The following is a 14,583-nucleotide window of genomic DNA, read 5'->3' as shown; positions in this document are numbered from 1 at the left end:
GCAGAGACTGCAGACATAATAGGGTCTGCCTGGCTTCCCCCTGTCCTATGCCCCACAACCTTGCTGCTTAAGCAGGAAATCCCCCCCACCTCTCCCTCCCATCCTCCACAGCACAGACCCCAGCTTCACAGACTCTAGGCATGTGGTATGCTAGCTAATGCCAAGAGGTGTCTATGTCTCTCCAATTTCACTGGAGCAGGACACAGAACACTAACTGCTAAAGGCTGTTTGGAGCTAATCAACAGGTCAGCCAGTAAGCTGTTTAAGAAGTTTGAAGTAATGGAGAGAAGCCATTGTTGTGCTAATTGCATGATAAAAACTGTTATCACTATCAGCTGCCAGCTGTCTTGCTTGCCTGTCAGTTTGCTGCAGACAGTATGATGAAGAAGGGAAGGAGATTGAAAAACTCTGTATCATTAACAGATGCATGCATTGCACCCCCTGACCCTTGCCTCAGTGCTAGCCTGGGGCTTGGGGTTGGCAACACTCCTGCCCCTTGAGCAGCCAGTGGGGAAAAGCCTGGGACCGTGCAAGCAGACCTCCCTAATAAGAGTCCTGCCAAGGCCTGACCTCCCCCACACTCAGCTCAGCTCCCTGCAAGAAAGGAAGGGAGAGCTTCTCTAGCACTTCCTGGCTTCTAGCCTGAGCCACTGCAGGCATATGCCTGAATTTCCTCAGTCCAGAGAGCATGTCTGTCCAGTTTCAAACTAGTTCAGCCGAGTCAGGTTAGATTAACCTGCAAAGATTGAATCAATTCAGGCTCAGAATTTTCGAATGTCTGTCCCTAGCCCAGATGTATAAAGCAGAATTACTAATCATACCCCCACTTAATTCGCATATGTTGCTTTGCGTCAGATTCAAAGCGCTCTGCCATAGACGGCAGTATCATTATCCTATTTTGCAGATAGAGAGAATGAAGTCCAGGGATAGACATATCTTGAACAAGGCCAGGGCAGAGCTAGAAATAGAACTAAACCAAACCCAAGTCCCAAACCACTGCTCTGTCCACTAAGCTCATTCAACCCTACTCAACTCCACCTTGCCACTTGCTTTCTACCATCTCTGAATGTTACTGCAAACCCATGTTCCATCTAAGTTAATATATTCTGTCACAAAACAGGAAATAATAGCAGTGGGAGGGAGCTGGAGTTTACTGGTACCAATTCTACCAGATTGTGATTACAGAATACAGAGAAGGGTATTGAGCTTCCTGCACACTTTTTGTCCGGTTGCAGCTTATGACCCACCCATCCATCTCAGTATGTATGGTGAACGCTCCAAGGCCCCGTACCCCAAAACTCTGACAAACAGCATACCTCATCTCACACAAGGAGAGAAGCGAACAGTGAATATTTACAGAGTACATGACTGCACTCTGGCCATTCAAAGAATGTCTGCAAGTCAAAGAAGTGGAAAATATCTTAAGATGATAACCTCACAAGGTCACCTAGTCCAGCCCCTCTCTCTCTGACCAAACCCTCCCAGTCAAGTGTCTGTCTAACTTGCCCTTGAAAGTTTCTAGGGATGGAGAAGTCCACAGCTTCTCTAGGTAACCTTGTTCTCTATGAACCCACACATCTTGTAGGTGGAAACAAGGGATGCAATTGAAGTTGAGCTATAATTAGTAGAATTAAACTGAAAAAATTGGGAAAATAGAATACCTTTGAAGCTAAATGGAATATCCTTTCACTTTCTAGACTCTGGACATGGACAGGCATACAGTTACACTGCTGTAAAGGAAGGGTGGGGCACACTGGGAATGCACATCAGCTGATCCAATGCAACTGTCTCATCTCTCTGCTCTTAACTCAAAATCAATGATAAACCTTGGTACTGTGGGTTACAAGCATACCGATAAAACAGTTGTGCTGAATTTAGCTGCACTGAGTTGTACTTGCCCATTTTACAACAGCAGATGCCATTTGGTTCACACAATATGTGGTCCAAAACATAAGAGCCACATTAGGAACTTAAAGGTTCACTCAAGAAAATTATTTCCCTATAAATAGATCCCAACTGAGCAGCACTGAAAGGGTCAAACTCCTTTCCTTCTATTAACAAGTATAAAAAGACATTTATAACTGATGCTGTCTTTAGCATAGTTTGCTCCTATATTATAGGTAGAGAAGATCCTGCCTTCAAATATCAGGAGGTGGGGGACCCAAGAATTCCTTAATTTGTTTTCAATATTGACCACTTTCACAAAATAAAATAAGAAATTCTGTCTGAGGGTTTATTGCCAGAGCCCAAAAAAGCTATTTTAAATAAGTGAGAGAAGTAGTTTTTTGAAAGAAATGTGACTACAGATTAAGTCTGTACAGAAGCACACCTGATTATAAATATCTGACCCTTACAATGGCATCTCTTCATATCTGCTGTATCACTGCTTTGGTAATGGTATGCTAGACGTGCTGAAGCCTGCCAAGTAACAGCCTTTTCTGCCTGAAGCTACATTTCCTGTTCCTACGAGCTTGATTTATCATTTCAACAGACTCTTGTTAAATTTTAAAGAATGGCAGAGTGGCATAAAGTGTAATGAGAATGTACACACGTTGGTTGAACAGGTTCTTAGGCACAAGTGTTCAGGGCTTTAACATTCTCCTGGGTAAGAGGTGCAGCTAGAAGAGATCTAAATGTGTATGTAAAGAGCAGGTAGGTGTGGCTGCAGGGATAGATGCCTTTGCCATCAGCTTTCCAGACATCATGAGCTGAAATCATTACTCAGTCAAACACAGAAAGCTAATGATTTTGTGAACTAAATTAATCTCTGAATAGCAGTTATTTATTTGCCTCTTTGACTAAAGTTTTATTACAGTGTTTACAGGCAGTCTTTTATTATTGCTGTCATTGCTAGTTAGGGATTTGATTGCATTTTCTCCACAGTGTTGCAGCAACAAATCCACACCAAAGTTTTAAAGAAGTGCAGAAAATTAATAAAAGTAATCGGTGTATTTACTCTTGATCTGCATTCAATTGTAAGTAGAAGGAAGTGGAAATGCTACATGATAGTAATAATACACAACCAACCTAGTTACTGAGGCTCATATCTCAAGTGGCTCTGAAATCTTGCGGTGTTTGAGAAGACATGAATGCAATATCAGTCTTTCCAATAGACACTTTCTCCCAATTAACCCAGTTTTAAGTAGTAAAGGTTGTCCTTTATAATGGAAATTAACCATTTATTTTTATCCCTACCTTTTTAATCTAATAAGAGTAATAACTTTTTAACAGACAATTTTTTCATTCCACCTATTTTATGAGCCATCTTTTCTAAAATGCTATTAACTCCCCTGGCAGTGAATAGTATCTCACCGACAAAAGCCAAGTGTTTTTATATCCAATAAGGAAACAGCTTTTATTTTTCCTTGTGAGAGAGTTGTTTTTTTTCGTGCTAAAGCACATACAAAACTAATTTCTGCATTTTATATTTCAAAGTCAAGCACCAAAACACCAATTTTCAAATTAGATATATTATTATGATCATTTACTTAGCGCAGTGTTTCTCAAGCTTTTTAGACTCAAGGCGTCTCTTGTTAGAAAGGCGCCCACTGAAAAAATGTCAGCTTTTAGTTTTCATGGCTTTTTGACTGCTACATTTTTTGAATAATAAAAATAATAGAGTGATATTTCTTTTGCAAAGAACTCACGGGTTTATCTTGAGAGTCATGTTTGCTCACATAACAGTGCTAACACTGCATGACACCAGAAGACACCCTTGAAAGGATCTCAAGACACGTCAAGGCACCCTAATTGAGAATCACTAGCTTAGTACTTAAACAGTGAGCTCAGCCCTACACAACACAAAACAAAAATCAGTCCCTGCTCCAGAAAGCTGACTCTTTAAAGAAATAAAAATCAAAAGAAAGGATATGTGGGGTGGGGGGAAGCTGAAAGAGTACAGACAAAGGATCATCATAGGAAGCAAGGCTGAGAAAAAAGGTGCTCTTGTGTTTCCAGGATTTATGAGACCTGGGTTTCTTTCCCTGCTCTGCCAAAGACTTTCTGTTTGGCTTAGGCAAATTACTTAAATCTTTCTGAGAGTCTGTTCTCCTGATGTAAAATGAGACTATTCATAATTTTTGTCTTGTCTATTTAGACTTTAAACTCTTCAGGACAGGGACTGTTGTGTATACAGCAACTAGCACCATTGGACTCCTATACACATGCAGGGAGGCTGCTCCTATGCATTGCAATTACAGCATTTCAGAGCAGACTCGATTAATCGAATCTGCTGGAGCGTGGTAATTACCATGCTCCAGCAGACTCCAGGGTCATGTGCGTCAGCATTCCTGTGCTGAAAAATAGTGGTGGGGCACTTTAAAAATGGCGGGGTCACTGATACATGTGACACTTGGGGTGCTTTTAATTAGCGCAGCTCATGAAGCTATGCTAATTAAAGGGCTTTCCTCCCACCTCACATCTATAAACACCCATTAATTCTAATATCAGTTAGGCTATCCAGGTATTACCTAAATACAAATAATAAAACATCAGAACACCCAACCCCCAGAGTTTCCATGCAGGATGGTTTTAAATTTGCTTCTTGTGGACTTCACAGAAGTGTGATTTTTCAAGGGGTTTAAATGAAGAGAGGATGGTGACTCAATAGGTGCATCTACACATGAAATTAAGGTGGAACAATAAACTCTGGTGCAGTTTGCACCAGAGTCAGTTGCTTCTGGGCACAACATCTACATATGTGCCTGGGATCCCAGCACTTTGAGCCATGGCAGAGCAACCCCAGGTTAGCAGGGGGCTGAATTCAGTCCTGAGCTCTGCTTTGCAGCAGACCTGGCTTGAGCACAAGGGCGCTAAAGTGTGGGGCTAGGCAGCAGGCAGCCCCCACACGTTAGCACCCTCATGCCCCAGCTATCCCCGTCACTGTCTACACGTGCATTTTGGTACATGCAAGGTGGGGATACTACTATCTTAGGGCAGAGTTAATTAATTTACTGCACCCTAATACATGTAGATGGTGATGGTTTATTGTGGAGCTAATTAGTCTACTCCTCGGTAAAGCGCACATATAGATGCACCCAATGAGGTGGAGAAGTTGCTCACTGAATAACCCTCAGAAAAAGGAGCAGCTGAAGGAAGTGAAAAGGGCACTATCTAAACAGATCAAAAGAGACACAAAGAAAGTTGATATAGGATTCATCAAAAAGGGAGTAGCCACACAGAGCCTGCAAGGTGGAGCTTGCATGAAGAGAGTAATATTGTAATGCAATCCTGACTTGCTTACAGGATTGTTTGGCATAATCCACAGAGATATTTATTCCTATCACTCATCAGCCAAAGGGAGAGAAACCTGGAAAACTGACCACAGCAAAGGGAGAAATATAAAAAGGGTAAAGTGCATGATAGAAAAGAGAAACAAATAGACATGCTTTACAGCCAGTACAGGCCTCCTTTATTAAGCACTGCTTTATTAAGCACCCACACACTGAGTGGGTACACAATCAATATTATTCTCTGGCAGCTCACTAAGCAACTTCATGTCTGCATCCTAATCCTGAAACTATGACAACATCCAGCCTACGACAAGACCAGTAAAGGGCCCTTCTTAAAAGACAGAAAATAACATTCACTTTTACAGTTAAACTTAGAGAAGCATTAGACAAGCCTGCAGTACAGTTACTGGTTGAATGCTGTCTCAACTGAACATTACTACTTCTTTTAGTACCAACAAATGCTACAGTGCCCATCTTCTTAAAAGTGTGTCAGTTCCCACAGGACTCTGCTTCATGTGGGCTGGGAAATCTATTACACAGCTATTTCTAAAATGATGATTGCTACTCCACCCATTGAAAGATAGCCATGCCAGAGTAAAATGTGACATTTTGAAATGGTAGCTGTTTGGAATAGACTAAATATGGTTGCTGTTTACAAGTTCTTTGAATTGTAACACCTTTGCTTTAAAAAAGTCAAGCACTTATGTATCTATGTTCTGCTGCACAGAAATGCACTTTTTGTTTGTATGTTTGTTTTTAATGATGGTTCTCCAGTTCAATATATACTGCATTCTTTAGCCTCTTCTCCTAGATGCAGGTTGAATCACATGGGATGTTGAATGCTTCCTGAAGCAGAGTGCTCAGTGCAGTTCCAAAAGACACATGGGATATTTTTACACCTCTAAGTGCCGCAACTCTGGGCACTTTGAAAAGCGCCTGAAGCTGCAACACTTGCAGTTGTATAAGTGGTGAAATGCACATCGGTGCTGACAAAATGGCTGTGGTACACTTTTGAACTAACACACATAGAAGGTGCTTTAGTTCAAAAGCACATTGCCATTTTCTGTACGCTGACGCACATTTTGCCGCTTATACAACTGCACTCAATGCAGCACAGTGCGCGTCAGCTCACGTGCAGAGCAGACTCAATTAATCGAGTCTGCTCCAAAGTGGCGGCTCTCCGGTGCATTGCAGGACCAAAAAGTATGTGCATAAGTGCCCTTGAGACTGTCCCTGAAAAGTGCTAACACAGGAGAATTGATTACTTCTTACGAGCTACCCCCAACCCTAAATTTGCTAAAGGCTCACAAATATAAGGGCGAACTTATGCATCACACTTCGGCAACACTAAGCACAATACTAAAACATCAGCATCTGCACATTAAAACTCATTAACCTGTGTTAAGTGCCTTCTAAGCATCTCAACGTTATGCCACCTCAGGCAAGGGTTAACTCTGGACCATTCTACCTAGTTTATATTATGGTAACTTCAGTCTGCTTCACAGAGATATAATGAGCAATTTACTGTCCTCCAGCATCTAATAATGCACTTCTCCCAGTCTACCCACCTCCTACCCAGAGCAGGGATAGATCCCAGGTATCCTGGCTCCTAGCCATACCCTTGTTTACCAGTCCTCTAGTGACAAGTCAGAGCTATGCAGACAACAAATAGTATCAACTATTAATGTACAACTGCTCAGAGCATGTTCTAACTTCAACACTGCCTCATATTCCACAGATTTAGTATAGTCTAAGTGCAGGGACACAGCCAAGAGGCGAGCAATGGTTCACCCTCCTTTGGATTCCTGTTCCATCCAAACTTTCAAGCCAACAGTGGCATTTATATTCTGGTAGTGCTGAGAGAATGAATTGACTTCATGGCTCAATATCATCTCCTGATTCCTGATAATCTCTCTATACTCACCGAGTGCTAATGACCTTGTATTCTTTGTAATGGTCTTGATGTTTCACTATTCAAACTATCCTTTTTCTGCAATTTTGCTGCCTGTTAGTCATTCCTGGTAATGTCTTTCTCTTTTTTCACAGCCCTGCAGACTGTTTTTGGCTGCAGCTAAAAACTTTAATTCAAGTAGAATAATATTAACTCAGACATAAAAATGACTGATGGTAAACACTGGAGGCACTGTCAAGACACCTTAGGCTAGATTTTGTTCTATAAATCTGAATAAAAGATATACATTTAATTCTAATGGCTACAGAACTAACTATACAATATCTTGTGACTATTTTTACCTTGTTTGTTGTGTTTTAAAAAAACCCCCAAACTTTATATATACTTTAGCAAACATTCCAATAGTTATATTTGTTTTTGCTTTGATCTTAAACTGAATAATAAAGTGTTAGCCCCCTACCATATTAGTGAAGCTTCTAGTTTCTCTTTAAATGGAGAAAAAATGTCTTGCATCTGTTATATGCAACGATATGTCACATCATCTGCACCCCTTTTAAAAATTCTGAATCCTCCCATGTCTAAATGTAACGTGTAACCTCACCCTTAGTGGCAAAGCAGTACAATTATCCCATTAGCTGGTAACAAATAGCTTACACTGATAAAGTGTCTCTCAAGTGACCATCCTTCAAAAGAAAATCACATTTATTCAGTCACTTCAGCAGCAACTAAGCCAACATTTTACCTTCTCCAAGGATGCCAGGGCAACGTTGTTATCTGACATGTAATATGAGATCATCACTGCTAATGCAGAGCAATGAGAACCCTTGTTTTTGATATCTTGTCTCAAAGTTCCAGACACTGCGAACTGCTCAGTGCTTAATTGACCTTGGAATGACGAAGAGCTAAGTCAGCCTTGCTTGGGTGCAAAATTCCCCCGAGTCCAGGTACTGCAGACCAAATACACCACAAAAAGGGTAGAGGAAAAGGCATTATTTTGAGAGTTCTAGATTGACTTCCTTTCCCTATAAACCATAGTGTTTAAGGTTCTTTAGCAACAACATTCATAACTATCTACAACCTAGATTCCATGTCAGTGATTCTCAGCCAGGCAACCAGAGTGCCATGATGCGCAAGGAGATGAGCAGATAAACTAGGCAGATAGAGCACAAACTCAGGCAGATAAAGCACTGTCCCTACCTGGATGATGCCCCATTCCACTGCCTGGCTCCTCTGCAAGAAAGTAAGTACTATAATATATAAATTAGTTTTTTGAAATTGGGTGCCACTCAATTTACAAGAGTTATGGAAGGGTGCCTCAAGTCCAATAAGATTGGGAACCACAGTTCTAGGTAAAGTATCTCTATTGCTCTTGATGATATCTTGTATTCACAGGAATGCAACCTATTTAATTTAAAAAATAAGACTTCAATGTTGGCTAAATAAATGTATAAACACACTTGGAGATTTGTTTAGATAGGTATAAGCATGCCTTTTGTTTGAAATAAAAATTGAACACATAATAGTACATCCTATAAAATGGCTCATGAATTAGCAGAGGCTTTAAGCCTAATACAACAAATTCCAAGAGCTCTCAGTATGGATGCCCTTGGTTGCAAATGTCCTTGTGGACATACAACTAGGTCTGCCTTCCCTTGGAAAGAGCGGACGACCTGCCAGTGCCCTCATACTATGTAGGGAGGTAACTGATTAATCAGCATGTGTGCCCATGTAACAAAGTAACAACTATATCCACTGACTCTCCTGGGCAGAGGAAGACATTAGGGGTGTGCAAAACGAGCCCTATTCAATTCAGATTCAGCCTGAATCAGGGACAGCGATTCAATTTGTTGATGCGGATCACTGTCCCCAATTTGATTCGGCCAAATACGAATGTGAAGATTCGATGCTGATTCGGAGAATCAGCAATTCAGACATATACACAGCTTTAAATGTTTTTTCAAGGTACCAGCATGGCTTGTCAATGCTGGGGCACATGGAGTGTCCCATAGGAGTGCAGGGGGGCCCTCTGCATGCTTGGTGGCAAACCTGGAAGTGGACCAGAAATACTTCTGGTCCACTTCCAGATCTGCTGGGGAGCGCGCTGCTGTACCCCCCACCTCCCTGGCTTAGTGATTAGCCCTGGGGAGGACTCTGGGTGCCCCCCCCAGGCCCAGGAGGTGCCATTTGCCAAACCGAAGAACGTGGTGGGGGGGGGCCCAGCATGCTCCCTGGCAGACCCAGAAATGCTTCTGGTCCATTTCTGGGTCTGCTGCTGAGCACACTGGGGAGCCCCCAGCGCTCCTGTGGAACGCTCCATGCACCCCAGCAACTCAGCATTCATGAACCACCTGGTACTTAGAGGTATGTAGAAAAAACATTTAAAGCTGTCTTTATGTCCAAATCTCCAAATCTCTCTGAATCAATTCAGGGGGTCCCAATTCAATTCAGAGATTAAAAGGGTCCTCTGATTCCATTTGGATTCAGAGATTCGGCCACCAAATCAAATCAGGGACTGAAACTTTGCACAGCTCTAGAAGGCATCCCAATCTCTGGCATTAAATATGTCCATTCTAAACATGAATAATATGATCCCAGACCTTCAGAATTACTACTCATTGACCCTCAATTTCAATATTCTATTCTTCATATGAGAAGGAAATTTCATCCTTAATTCCCCCCTCAGATCTCAGAGATAAAATATTATTTAAACTATACTTACAAAACAATTTATTTCAGGATGAACCAAGTAAAGATGATGATTTACTTAATCTTGTAATATGACATGGGAAGCAATAACCAATACCAACGTGATGTCTCATAAGTGAGCAGCCACTCCACTCTAAAACATGGATTATACAGTGAGTAGTGCAGTGTCAACTTTGTGTCTTTTGCAGAAGGTGAGCATGGTATTGACTATTAATTTCTATACAGCAACCATTTTCTTAAGTACAGAGCCTGAATACCAGGTTCTGAAGACCTCAGTTCTCACTGAAATCAGTGGCATTCAAAACCTGGGGTGTGGAGGGAAATCTGGCCCCCAATCCTGTCAGCAACTTTTTTTGTAATTGTATAATTTTATAGATCACAATTTTAATTGAGTTTCAATGGGACACAAGCTCATGCGCCATTTAAGCACTTTTGAAAAGACCACCAACTCAGATTAAGACTTCAGTTGTACTCTTGAAACTAGGAGTGTGTGCTGTGACATTTGATTTAAGTCTACATGATGACATCCGCATTAAAACTTGCAGCCACAAATGCACATTTAACAAGCACTACACTTTTGTGGTCTAAGCCAAATTCCCAGGCTGGAGTCAGGTCTGTCAGTTTGGGAAGGGTCAGGTTTCTGCTTGATGCCTAAACCATCTCCATATAATATGATCATTGAACATTCCAGCTGCATATAGACATTCGGGGAGGTTAGACCGAGTTAAAAATGACCACCTAATCTAAGGTAAGTCAGGATGGGAGGAGTAGTAGAGGGGTTTGGGGGAGCAAGTAGGCTCGGGGGGGGGCGGCCAAAGGGCAATCAGGGGGGAGACAGGGTATGCAGGGAGCATTGGAGACTGGGGGGGGCGATTGTGGGAGGGATCGGGAGGATAGGCAGTATCTGTGGGGTGGATCAGGGAGCCAGCAGGGTCTGTAGAGGTGCTTGCAGGGCGGGGGGGGGAGACACTCTCCCCCAATCCCTCAGGACCACAGGCTATTTTTAGCTCCCCGCCTCCCATATGAACGACCCCCCCATCCCTCCTGCCCTACCCCCACCCCAACTTACTTACTTGGCTGCTGGCACTGGTGAACACCAGTAAAACTGGCACTGGGAGCTGCTTGCAGGATGGGGGGGTTGGCAGGTTGGGGAGGGGGGATTCTTTGGATGGGAGTGGGGGGGGAAGAGGCTGGGGGGCTAAAAATAGCCCTGTGCCAGGCAGTGGGTAGGAAAAGTGCAGCCCAGAGCTGGGGCTGGCAGTGGGGCTGCGCTGGAAATTGTATAGGAGTTCAGAACAGTTAGATCAGTCTAAAAAATGGTCAACCCAATCTAAATTTAGTGCACCTCAGGGAGTAGGGTTAATTAAGATTGAGTTTTGCTATTTTTAGACTTATTTAACTGTCCTGAACTTCTGTGCAGATCACACTTAGATCCACCTAACTTGTTCAAGGTCCACACCTGGGCAAACTAAGTTAGATTGGGTGGCCATTTTTAACCCTATCTAACCTCCTCCGAACCTCCCCAAATGTCTATACACAGCCTCCATCATCAAATTCTTAGCAAAATTAAGCAGTACTGTCTTCTGAGTTTACCAACACTTTTATGTCACACTTCTGCTTCTAACCATACCTCACTGCAAAACTGTGGTCAGAATTCCTGTCAATACTGGTGAGCCCATCTCCTGTAGTGGGATTGCTTACTAAATGTATTTGTTTCAGGAATGATGCACAAAGGGAAGCCATGGACCTAAAATTGAAATGCCAATAATTTACTGCTTGTAAACCCTGCCTCACATACTAGATTGTTCTGATCACCACTGTTATACCTTAACATGAGCCAGTATTATGTTATTTCTAGAAAGTTTCTGTAACACCACATGTGATTGGAAAGGCTAATTTCTTTTTCTTCAGTACAAGCCTCTCTCTCTGTTCCCAGCATCTTCTATTCAGCTATTGGTCATATATTAAGTAAACAGAAAAACGTTGCCAAGTAAGGTGTTTAGTAGGATCTGAGACCAGCACTGGCTGTGATGTACCCATGAAGCCAGCACTGTGTCATTACAACTGTTATCCATGGGTGTTTCCCAGAGCAAACAATGTTCTGAAGGAAGGGGGTGGGGGAGAAAGCTTTGAAATTGTGTTTCTTTTAAATTATCACCCCCCCCCCCCACACAACTACAATCTTTTGCACTGGGTGGGATTTGCTAGTATATCAATCATTTATCTACACTTTTCACAGAGAAAGAGGGCTAGAAGGAACCTCCAGAGGTCATCTGGTCCAACCCAGGACTAGATGCAGGACTTCATTTCCCTGAGCCAATACCTATCATTCATAATTAAGTCTAGTCTTGAAAATTTCTAGTGCTACTGCTAGTCACCACATGCAAGGTCTAACAAAAAACATTACTGTGCATTAATAATGTCATGAGCTTAATCCAAACATCTCACCCTCTACCAACCTTTAATTGCATATTACACCTGATCCCTGAACTTGTAACTTAAACCATTGTTCACCAGTTTTCTTTAGATCCCTAATTCAGCCACCAGCCAGACATCCTCCCCCACCCTCTTGCTAACTCATACCTTCTGAGCGTGCTTGGTGAACACCCAGTGATCCCAGGAGACTACTACTTGTATTATACTGTAAAATACCACAATTCGTTTTAAGAAACATTTTAAGTAAAGCAACATCACCGTAATACACATCATCCTCTATTTGGTTTTTTTTTTTGTGCTTCAACACAGCAGATGTGTGCTCACACCACACTGGAAATAGCATATAAGATGTGGTGCAGACTGTCTAATTAAAATCTAAGAGCTCCATTCCAGCTAGTGCCAGATGAGACCACAGTGCCTGTCCCTATGAAGAGGAATCAGATCTGATTACCTTTACTATTTTATGCTTTATATCTAATGCCTCTTGTTTCTTTATATTTGATGGACATTAGGAAAGCAGTAGTGGTTGCTGTTTCTTTTTACACTTTTCAAACACAAACTAAACTGAGCAACCAGAGACAGAGACCACTCCCTTATTCCTAGTGGATATATTGATCAATTAAACTGACATGTGTCTTGTCTTTTCTTTCTTTCTAACAGCAAACAGCTGAAAGACTGAATCATCCAAACATTCAAAGACAAAGAATTAACATTGTTCTATTCCATCTGGTCAGATTAGCTTGAAAGTTAAGTAAAATGAACATGGTTGCCAGATGCAAGACCGCACTATAACATAGAAACCATTAGACAGACATTCTGAAGAGTTGCTAAATTTTCTAGATATCGTGTTACAATCAAATCATTTGGGATGCTAACATGTACATTTCCCCCCTTATTATAGATGAGAAGCCAGAACCATTATTCATATTTTATTCGTGTGTGAAAGAACACAGCAACAACACTTGGAGAGCTTGGATCTTTGGCTACACCTTTTACTGCAATTGCAGCAGAAAAGAGACTTGCTTTCCTTCCAGAAAAGAGTGGGTCTGAGATCTACTAAATACACATGCACAGCTTAACAATAAAAAGATGGAAGAAAAGGAATGCAAAAAGGGCAAGGCAAGAAGCTGATGGACTTTCAAAATAGCTACTTCACCACTGGAGTGTTATAATTTTAAACAAATTTGTCTCATCATTTTGTTTCTCTATTTTTAAATGCCAGAAGAACAGAGCAGTACAGAACCATGTTTAAAATCATTAAAGTGCCAACTGCTTAATCAGCATGGTATGTGTAGCATTTTGTGTACTCTCACATTTCCTAGCCCCGCTGGAGGTAAATAATGATATTCATGCTGAAAAACTACTCATGATTTATAGGTTAAAAGGGCGGCTGTTTACAGAAAATATTATCCCTTTAAAATAAAAGGAAAAGCAAGGTTTATTCTGTCTTCATGGCACTAAAATAGCAAATAGCTTTTAGCTCCATATTACAAACAAATCATATAGTTGTAACTCAAATGTAAATCTGAAATTCAAATATACTCTGTAAAGATCCTCAGGATGTTGTACACAAATGTAGCAAGAATAATTAGAAAAAATTCCGGCTGAATGTGCCTTCAGTAGGCCTTTGTCTTAGCCTATCTGCCTGAAAAATAATATTTAGGCATGCAGCATCTTTCTTCAAACCCCATTTTCACATGGCAAAACCCATATGTTCTAATATTAGGAGAGCCATGCACAAATCAAGAAAGTAGTGCCGTAATTAAAAATAAGCATAACATTTAGCACTTACCATCTCCTGTTCAAACCATCCTCTTTTGATGTTTACGGCACATCTGTAGGATGCAATACTAGGAGGTGCCTTGTGTGACCTGCTGCATGATGCTGTGACATCAGTTCAGATGATGCAGCTCATTATGGGAAAGACTGCTGTTGCCATGGCAACCAAGATGTGATAGGAATCCGTACTGCATTTCCAGGAGAGCCCAAGACAATACGGAAGCCCTTTAAAGAAACAGACAAAATGCTAACGGACTCCTAAAGTGCTGTGCCATAGCATTTTAGCACCCATGTAACTGTACTCGTTTTCTCATTACATTTGCATTTAGATAAAGGAAATTAGTCTTTCGCTTGAAAGCAAATATAGACATGCGAGTTGAAATAATTTTGGTAAAAAAAATTAAAATTAATATGTTGGATTATTAGTAAAATAATTTTATAAAATGTTTAATGCAGAAAGAAGCTTGTTTAAAAATATTGTGTGTGGGCTTTTAACATGAAGGCTGTTATAAACTGAGC

General features: G+C 41.4%; 1 protein-coding gene across 6 annotated transcripts in view; it reads right to left on the bottom strand.

Annotated features, from left to right (window-relative positions):
• The window catches only part of AKAP6 (A-kinase anchoring protein 6), a 471,560-nt gene that overhangs the window by 420,094 nt on the left and 36,883 nt on the right, over positions 1-14,583 (bottom strand). For 5 of the 6 annotated variants that reach the window (XM_059723036.1, XM_059723037.1, XM_059723034.1 and 2 more), the window contains one exon: positions 14,078-14,289. The exons of the other annotated variant lie outside the window; for it this stretch is intronic. The gene's annotated coding sequence lies outside the window, so the exon portion shown is untranslated. The remainder of the gene's footprint in view (positions 1-14,077; positions 14,290-14,583) is intronic. 6 annotated transcript variants of the gene reach the window in all.

The sequence above is a fragment of the Alligator mississippiensis genome, chromosome 2 (assembly GCF_030867095.1).
Source record: "Alligator mississippiensis isolate rAllMis1 chromosome 2, rAllMis1, whole genome shotgun sequence".
Lineage (NCBI taxonomy): Eukaryota > Metazoa > Chordata > Crocodylia > Alligatoridae > Alligator > Alligator mississippiensis.
Note: the sequence above shows the minus strand (reverse complement) of the source record. Positions and strands in the feature narration are given on the sequence as shown.